The sequence below is a fragment of the Anastrepha obliqua genome, chromosome 1 (assembly GCF_027943255.1).
Source record: "Anastrepha obliqua isolate idAnaObli1 chromosome 1, idAnaObli1_1.0, whole genome shotgun sequence".
Taxonomy (NCBI): Eukaryota; Metazoa; Arthropoda; class Insecta; order Diptera; family Tephritidae; genus Anastrepha; species Anastrepha obliqua.
The window spans coordinates 58,218,708-58,228,733 of NC_072892.1; positions in this window are offsets into that span (position 1 = coordinate 58,218,708).

Consider the following 10,026-nt stretch of genomic DNA (forward strand, 5'->3'; position numbering starts at 1 on the left):
TTTTTTGTTGTATTTGCCTACAAAAAATATTAATTACAGAAGAATGTTTTATATTGTTGGTTTTAAACTGTTTATACAATTCATTGTGGATATGGAATAACTTTTATAGCTTACCCAGAAATTGTAGATTTCTGTTAAGTTCCCCATAAAAATGAAACATAGACCTAGCTAATGTTGGTGCATCCATCCTCCTATCTCTACCCTAAAGATTTCGCCTTCAGGAGAGGAAAGGTATGAAAGCCACTGCGAGCTAGATTTGTAGTATAATGAGGGTTTTCGAGCAGTTCTAGCCCTACTTCTTTTAAGACAGCCAGCACAACTTTAGCGGTGTGTGCGCATAATAAAACAATGTCCTTGTGTTTATCGGTTAAGGGGTTAGGGGTAGTCAGAAGCCCGAAAAAATTAAGATTTCCAAAATTTTTTTTTGTTTGCTGGTCAATTGCTTTATTTTACAAAAATAAAAACATACCATTAATACATCATGTTTCGACTTGACTTTATCAAAATTTCGAAAAAAGAAAAAAATAATAATTGTGAAATTTATCGCTGTTTGTGTGGAGCCCGTTTCTACAAAAATCCCTTGCGGCGATAATTAAAAGTCCTTGGAGATTCATCTAAAATCGATCGGGCAAGAGAAATTAGTTTTATTAACAGATAATCTTGTGCCTGATCGAAGCTTTTTTTCAAAATTAACAAGATGGCGGCTTTAAGAAATATTTTTCAGATTTTCGAGAAAAAAAAACGGGCAATTAATTGTTTACAACAAATCGAAATTTTTGAAAAAAAAATCCTTCGATCAGGTATGAATTTTTTACGTTTTTCAAAAGCAGTATGCATTTTATTGAAATCTACCAAGCGGTGATCATCAGTTCAAAAAACATATTTGAAAAAAACGCATTTAAAGTTTTGCGAATGCTCCGGAACGCCCGAGCACCCTTTGTTAATTGTTGAATAACTCGAAAAGTATTTGTCGGATTCACTTAAAATTTTTACATAATATTTTTAAGGTATATACTTTAAGAAAATATAATACAAAAAAATCCAATTTTTTGAAAATTCTAACTACCCCTAACCCCTTAATATTGATTAATTTTTTATAAAAGTATAGCTAATTATATTAAAAAAGCCCTATAATTCCTAATTTCAAACTTTATAAAAAAAGTAAAAAAATTTTATCAAAACCTCAAACTTTTTAATACGAATTTCTAGAAAATTTTTGGTATTCAGTTTTAAAGTTCATTAATTTCTTTAACATGGAAGAATAGGCAAGCCAACGTCAACAAAACAAATAAGAAGAAAATATCAAAAAACCACGGTATTTTTTAATAACTTCAACCTTTTTTTCTATGATCAAACGCTGAACAAGACTCACAAAAATGTCATTTCAAAAATCATATCTTCAATGGGAATAATAGTTATTATCAGTAGCTGCTAATATTTTGCTCGGTAAAACGTTGCCGTGGCAAAATTCAAAATTTCAAATGAAATACGGAAGAAATTCAGAACACTTGGAAAATCAGTATTTTTTTTAGCTTTATAGCTGATAAGGCTTATGAATGCACATCAGCGTCGTACACCTTAAATCATAGATGGGCACACTGCATTATACATTTACCGAATTACAAAAAGCAGTAATGACTACAATTTTACTTATAGTGAAATTAAATTTACATTAGTAGTAAACTTTTAGTGGAAGAAATTGCACTACAAAATATTTTTTTACTGAAAAAAATTGCAGTAAAATTTTTTTTTAGTGACTACTGGAAAAAAATCAAATTATATTACTAGTATTTTTACGATAATTTCTTTCAAAATCAGTAAAAAATTATATTGACTGCATTTTTGCTGCAGTAAGTGTGCATCTATGTCGAATTTATCGATAAAAAGTACTGTTTTGACTAAAAATCACCATCAGTATCAAATATGGCTCACTAGATCAACTTTTCAAAAAAAAAAATATTTTGTAACAATGAAAGCTATTCAAAAAGCTTATCTCAACATCCTGATGTGTACAAGTACATATACCGGCAGCCGTCCTAAAACACTCACATAACATACATACATGGTCCAAAAACAAAACAGTGTGAGTGCAAATGAAATTATCTTAAATTGAATAAATATATTTTACCAAAAATTTACGCTTTGTTTATTCTTAAAAGCCATGATTAATTCTATATTTCAATTTTTAAGGCGTAATAACAAAAATGCTGAAATGGTCCAATAAATGCCTTCCCATGTAGCTAATAAGTTTACGCCTTCTTAACTTTATTATTTAAAAACAATGTTTTTTCGTTGTTTACAACATTTTCCATCAATCTTTAACGTCACATTTAAGTACAAATTAAAACAAATTATTTCCGCTAAGGCAACAGTTGTCTGTGATGCGATCAAAGCTATACGAGTAGTCAAATAATAAATAATTAATCTGCCAAAAATAGACAACAAAGCGACAGTTTCATTTGCAATCTCCGGTGAAAGCGAAACTTACGCGCAAAACAATTAAAGCGAAGACCTACAACTAAACTGAACTAAAAGAACAGGCCGCGCCACTAAATCCAAAGTACTTGTACGTATACATACAAATGTTAATAAGAGTATTTGTATGCACACAGACACACTCTTACATAGTTTTGACATATAAGTGGCAAATGCTTTTGACAACCGCGACATATCAAATACTGGGCACAAACTTTTTTATTTTCTTATGCCCCCATAAAACGTTGAAATCCCACCAACGCTACCATTAACAGACCAACAGCGCTGACCATCAAACAATAAGCGCTAAATGTGTGGGTGTGTGCTTGTGGTAGACGTTTTCTCGTCTCCCATGCATTCACAATTCGATATAATATGGTCATTTGTTTGTGTGTGTTTGTGTACGAATATGCCCAATTTCCGCCTGTCGATCCTGCTCTAACATAGGGCTCACTGTTGGCTGCAGAAGTCTCTGTTTTATGTCTACAGATTTTCTCTGTTTACAGTGTCGGCATTGTATGTTTTTGTTTTTTTGCGCTTGGCATTTAATTTGTTCACTATTCGCGTACGTTTAGAAATTTCAGAATTGTTGGCACGCTGTGATTTATGGCATTCCTACAAGTTGTTGCTACTATTGCATTGTATATCTGTGTAAAGCAATGACCGCATAAGAAATTCAAAGTCCACTGAACGATTTTGTAATGTAAATGAAAAGCTCTGCGTATTTTCATTTCTCTGTCAATTTTCATTTCTTTTCGAAAGATTAAATTTTGTTTGATGTTGTTACTGCTTGTTGTAAAATTAAGTTGCTAAAACTCATTGAGAAGCTTGGAAGTGTAAGGGATTTCATTTACATTAGTGCCAAGGATTGCATTTACATTAGGATGGCTTTGGGATGGCTCAAATTTAGTGTACATAAAAAGTTTATAGATCGATTTTATTTAATCTTCTATTTTAATTTCCATTCACAAATGGCCAAACAATGAGACCCTATGCTTTATTACAAAAAATAATAATTTTTGGGACCCAAATATTTTCTTGGAAGCCGTAGTAAAGAAATAAGAAGATGTCTAAATCTTAGCTCCGCGAAAGCAGGGCAGATAAGTAGAATATGCTGAGATGAATCCATCTTATCCTCCATACAGCTGGTACAGAAATGACTCAAAATATCTTTAAATTGTTCATTTAGACTCCCAGTCTTCTAAGCTCAGATCTACGCTATAAACAAAGCAGCAAAAACAGTCTTATCGTTTACCTCTGACAAACCTTACCATTTTTGTTGATAGTCAGCAGCGATGAAGGCACTGGCCTCGGCACATATCAATTGAAGATGTGTTAAAGAATACAGGGGGTCGCTCTCGCTTGTGCAACACCACACTTTGTTGGATTCCCGGCCACTGTGGAAGAGAAAGAAACGAAAAAGCGGATAAGTGCGCAAAGAAAGGCTCTCAGCTTGACCTTCAACGAGTGGTAGAGGACATAAGCATTCCTTCCTCTAAACGAACTGTACACTGCGACTGACTTGATCGCAGTCGCGGAAACAAATATAAGGTGGTCTCTGACTACTAACTGCAGGGTCTCCAAAGCGCTCTCGCCAAAACTGAATCTTAAAAGAACAAAATGTCTACTTGGATCAACAGATTAACTACCAGCGTTCTCACTGCATTATTGGAACCCTAGCCAGTAGAATTGATGTACCCTACAATGATTTCATTAGGAGTTGTGGAGATGAAAAAGAAATTGAGTTGGTACAACACATTCCCTGTGAATGCAGGTGCACAATGGGCCTTAGGGCAACCGAGTATCTTGTCTTAGATAAGCATCCCGGTTAACCCAACCTAACCTAATGCCGAATCTCACTGCATGTATACCTCATAAGATCCATCGAGCGTCTCCACTCCACACATAGGCAGAAAGACTTCGCGACCTTACTTGTGTGGATGCCCAGTGCTCGCTGAGTTGACACGAAGGATTCCCAATCCTCCCTTTTCGCTGATGTAACTGGTGCATACATCGTTTGATAGATCTGCGGACGAGCTTTTCCTGCAATCTATGATGGGTTGGTGATGTCGCACAAAAATTTTTTTTACGTTTTTAATAATCACGAGTCTACTCGTATACTCATCTTACTTATTTGCTTATATTACAACTTAAATGAGCTCACATATTAATAAAGTGGCCACCTATCGTCGAAAGGCTTAGGAAATTATTAATATCCAGCTTAACAGGCGTCTTAATTGTTACATAGGACCGGGAGAGGCATTAATTTTTTTGTCGTCTGAGAACGGTTAATAATATTTATCCGAAACTTTTCCATAACAGAACTACACTTGGAGAGTTGCCATTGCTTGCCGATGCGCTGGAGGCAATAGTTTTTTAACCCAGTGCCACAAGCCGAGTAGACTACATCTGCCGCTAATGGGGGCCGATATTAAATCAAACGCTATTTCCAATTCCTACTTCCTCTAATTAGTCTTGATTTCATTTATTTATCTCGCTTGTGTCTGTCGTTGACGTCAATGCTTTTGTTTTGATTTAAAAATTTAACAGAGGAAAAGCGTACATATGGGATAATTGATTGGAAAGCCTTTGTTATTTAGCTTAATTTTACTCATACTTAGATATACACATGAATGTGTGTATGCATAGGTGGGATGTCAATATTAGCGTCTACTGTTAATGTCGGGATTTCGAAATATTTTATGGGTAACATTTTGTGATCACGGAACTAGTACCGAACCACAACTTTCTTAAATGCAGTAAAAATACAATAAGCACAAATGTGTCTTTGTTTTATAAAAACTAGTAGCACCATAACACAATTTTTACGAGAATCAAAAAATGTATAAAATTTGAAATAATAAATAAATAAATAAATAAATAACCAAATAAATAGGTTGTGAATAGAATTTATTTAATTCACAACGCTACAAAAGAGCAATTCTCAGTTATTGAACTACTTCCTTGTTAATTTCGGGATTCCGAAAAATCAATATTTAGTGAAGTGCCGCGACCCCGAAACCCGTCTCGAACAGTAACTTTTTTAAATTGAGTAAAGATTCCATCAAATAATTGTTTTTTTTTTTTTGTAAAAACAATGATCATTTTAATATACTCTGGTATTGGTTTTGAACCAGAGTATATTAAAATAACAAACAATCAATTCACAATGTAGGAAGGTGTCACAAAAGTTGATAAAACCTGTGGAATCTGGAATCTGACCACCAGAAATTGAAGATTAGTCAAAAACTTGATTATAAAAATGTTAACTTCATTATGGAAATCAAATGTAAAATCATGTAGAACTTTCTATTTCCCCTAATATGTTTGGGGAAAAAGAAATCCATTATTTTCTCAATAGATGGCTGCAGTTGCTCGATATCTCTGTCAAACAATTTAAAGTTTATGCTCGTTGTCAAGGTGACATTTTACACCAAAAATACTTTTGATGTTTTTATTATTCCATTCAGTTGTGAGTTACAGGGTGTTAACAATGGATGTCAACAAAGAGAAAATTCGGTACATTTTATAGTTTTTCTTTGATAAAAGCGAAAATGCAAGCCAGGCCGCTGAAATTGTGAATGGTGTTTATGATGCCGATACTGTAAAAGCTTTTTGGCATTTTTCATGTTAAAGATGCACCTCGCACAAGCAGTCTCATCGTCGAAATAATCGAAGTTGACCGCGATGTTAGTAGTCATAGTATCGTCCAGGAGCTAAAGATCGACCTTAAAACTGTTTTATACCATAAAAGAATCTCAATGTTTGAGTACCACACCAATTAACACCAAAAATCATGATGAACCGAATTTCCATCTGTGAAGCCTCAGTCAAACGAAATGAAATCGACCCATTTCTTAAACGGATGGTGACTGAGGCTGAGAAATGACTCACATACAACAATATTGTGTGAAAACGATCGTAGTCAAAGCGTGATGAAGCAGCTCAAACGGTGGCCAATCCAGGACTAACGGCAAGGGAGATTATACTGTGTATTCGGTTGGACTTGAAGGAATCATTTATTATGAGTTGCTTTCGTATGGCCAAATACTAAATTCAAATCTGTACTGTCAACACTAATACAGCCCGAAAGTCATATCTAACATACGGAAACACAATATGTTGTCTTATTTTTCTTAAATTTCTCGTTTTTAGGCAAAACAAAATCAGAAAGTTATGACGTGGCAATTTTACACATTCTTACAAATTAAATAAAAAATAACTAAATTTTAAAATCCCAAAGTTCTTACTACAAATATTTACGTATATAACCAGCATTATTCTGTGATTGTAAAGAAATATTGGCAATAATTTTATTTGTTTATTTGTATATAAAATCTTGAAATGTATAGACTTTTACAGACTTTATCAAGCTAATGTACAATAGTTTAATAATTACTACGTAAAAACGAAATAAGATGGTTGACTAAGATAGCATGCGGCTATACTATAAAACCAGCACCAGAAGAATTGAAAAACAAATTTAACAACGCACATGGTCTAGAAATCGGAGCATTCACGCCATAATTGGTTCTAGAAAAGCCTTTTTTGATGTTTCAAACTGTTTCTTGTTAGGAATATTAAAGTGAATTGAAGGAAGTGAAGGAAGGGAAGGACAATCAACAGTCCCAGTATGGGAATAGATCTTCTGCTATCAAGTGTTTTCAAGTCAATCAATAAACATCGAGATCTATTTGGTATGGCCTCCAAATAACAATGGCATACTGTAACCTCGATCTGACAAAAGCACAATACAATGTCATGAGGATGTGTGCGAGAGTTAGTGGATGCAGATCAATATGGCCATGTTATGACAAAGCTGAAGCGTATTCTATGTCAACATTGATAAAATAATAGCTCTCTGATTTCAAGTATACACTCTCACTATGCTTTCTTTGTTAAAAAAAAGAACAACTTCCATCAAATTTTCACGACCGGCCATTGTTTCTTACAGGGTATGCAGTAAAATCCCTTTCTCTACATATTCAGAGGACATTCGATATCATTGAAGGATGATGCAATAATTGCGTACGTGTGCAGTTGATTGCACACACTGTCGTTTTTATGACAAACTACCTAAAATAACTGTTAAATGCATATTAAAATATTTGTTGATCGTAAACAAGCTGTTAGATCCTCGAATGCTGCTTTGATTATACAAAATGCAGCAAAATTAATCACCCTAACGGAAGATTTATAACTTTCGCTAATGGCTTCGTACGTCAACCATATTTGACACTGGTGAACTATTATAGACAGCTGTAGTATGCAAACAAACAAGTAATGGAGCACGCAAGGGTCATTTAAAGTTAAGGTGAGGTCCATTACTTAAAATCATTCTTCATTAAGTAAACATTTATTCAAAATCAAAATTGGAAGACTAATTTTGCTCCATGTTGAATTCCTTCCTTTCACTGAACTGAGTAATTAATCTTGCTTTAAAAAGAAGTTGTGGCATCGAATGCATGCAAATGAGACTAACTAACTAACAACTAACTTGAGGGGTTAGAGGTAGTCAGAATTTTCGAAAAATTGATTTATGTTTTCTTGCATTTTCTTAAAGTATAACCTCTTAAAAATATTGTGCGAAAATTTTAAGTGAAACCAACAAATACTTATCGAGTTATTCAACAATTAAAAAAGAGCGTTCGGGCACTCCGGAGCGTTCGAGAGCAAGTAGCAAAACTTAAAATGCGTTTTGCTCAAAACTTTGATTTTTGAAGTGGGGATCACTGTAACTTTAAAACCACTTGGTAGATTTCAATAAAATGTATACTGCTTTTGACAAAACATAAAAAGCTCGTACCTGATTGAAGAATTTTTTTTCAAAATTTGGATTTTTTTTTACACAATTAATTGTAGGTTTTATTCTTCTGAACAACTTTTCCTGAGGCTGCCATATTATTAAGTTTTATATACAAAGGTTCGATCAGGCACAATATTATCTATTAATAAAACTAATTTCTCTTATCCGATTAATTTTAGATGAATCTCCAAGGACTTGTGATGATCACCGCAAGGAACTTCTGGAGAAACGGGCTCCACACAAACAACCGTACCTTTTACAATAATTAATTTTTCTTTTTTTTGGAAATTTTAGGTCAAGTCGAAACATGATGTATTAATGCTATATTTTTATGTTTGTAAAATAAGGCAATTGACTAGCAAAAAAAAAAATTATTGAAAATCATCATTTTTTCGGCCTTTACCTTGTTTGGTTCTTACCATTTTTGGGGAGACGCAAGTCCAAAAACAATGCGTCTATACAAGTCTGGAGACTAAATTAAAATTAGTCTAAAAATTCTTCATTTATTCCTCTTCACTCTATGACACTAATTGATTGTCATTGCAATATTCTCAATCAATCAAAATGTCTGCATTTTATTAATTATTAAATTACTTTAATTTAAATAAAATGTCAACTTAAAAATATCTATATATATGTATATAATTGGCGAGTACACCCCTTTTTGGGTGTTTGGCCGATCTCCTCCTCCTATTTGTGGTGTGCGTCTTGATGTTATTCCATAAATGGAGTGGCCTACAGTTTCAAGCCGACTCCGAACGGTATATATTTTTATGAGGAGCTTTTTCATGGCAGAAATACACTCAGAGGTTTGGCATTGCCTGCCGAGGGGCAACCGCTATTAGAGAATGAATTTCTTAATTTTGGTGTTTCACCGTGATGCGAACCTACGTTCTCTCTGTGAATTCCGAATGGTAGTCACGCACCAACCCATTCGGCTACGGCTACCAGTGACATATATCGGATGTTTTTTTAAGACCTTGAAAACTAGAAATGATAATGCAAAACAGAAATATTGTTGACATGAATTATTTTTTTAAATATTATAATCTAATAATTACAATATATGATATACGGCATATGCCCTCACGCCTACGAGTGATGATCCATTCGATCAGTTCAATTTTTGATTCATTTTTCCAATAAATCTGGCCGTGTGGAGTCAATGATGGCTTGAGTATTGCAATAAATCGATTGCTAAGCGCGCTTTATAGCAAGTTGCGTCATCTTGTTGGAACCAAATGTAAACGATGTTTAGTTAAATAATATTTGGAGACAAAATTCAGTCAGCTTGCAATTCACCGTAACTGCAATTCCATCCTCATTTCGAAAAAAGTAAGGACCGATGATGTCGTCAGTGCTCCATAAACTGATTTTTTTTTTTTAAAGCAATTCGGAAGCGTTGTTCTGGCGTTATTTTATTTACTACATACAATCTGTCATTTTTTCTTTCTTTTAAATTAATTTCAATTATTTTTTTCATGAAAATATATTTCATTCTATAACAAAAAGCATCTGGATCCAAGGATCAACCTTTGTGCGGAATTCGTAAATATGTATACAATTTCCATCAAAGTTTAAAAATTGTATAAATGATTTCTAGGTAATTTTTAGGTATGCAGTTTTATAGCCAATTTAGTTCGAATATTCCATAAAGTGCAATTTGTAAGTTGCTCAAAACTCTCGTAGATTTTTGATATTTTTTCCCTTTGAAAGCGTATCGCATTTTATCCATGAAAGAAATA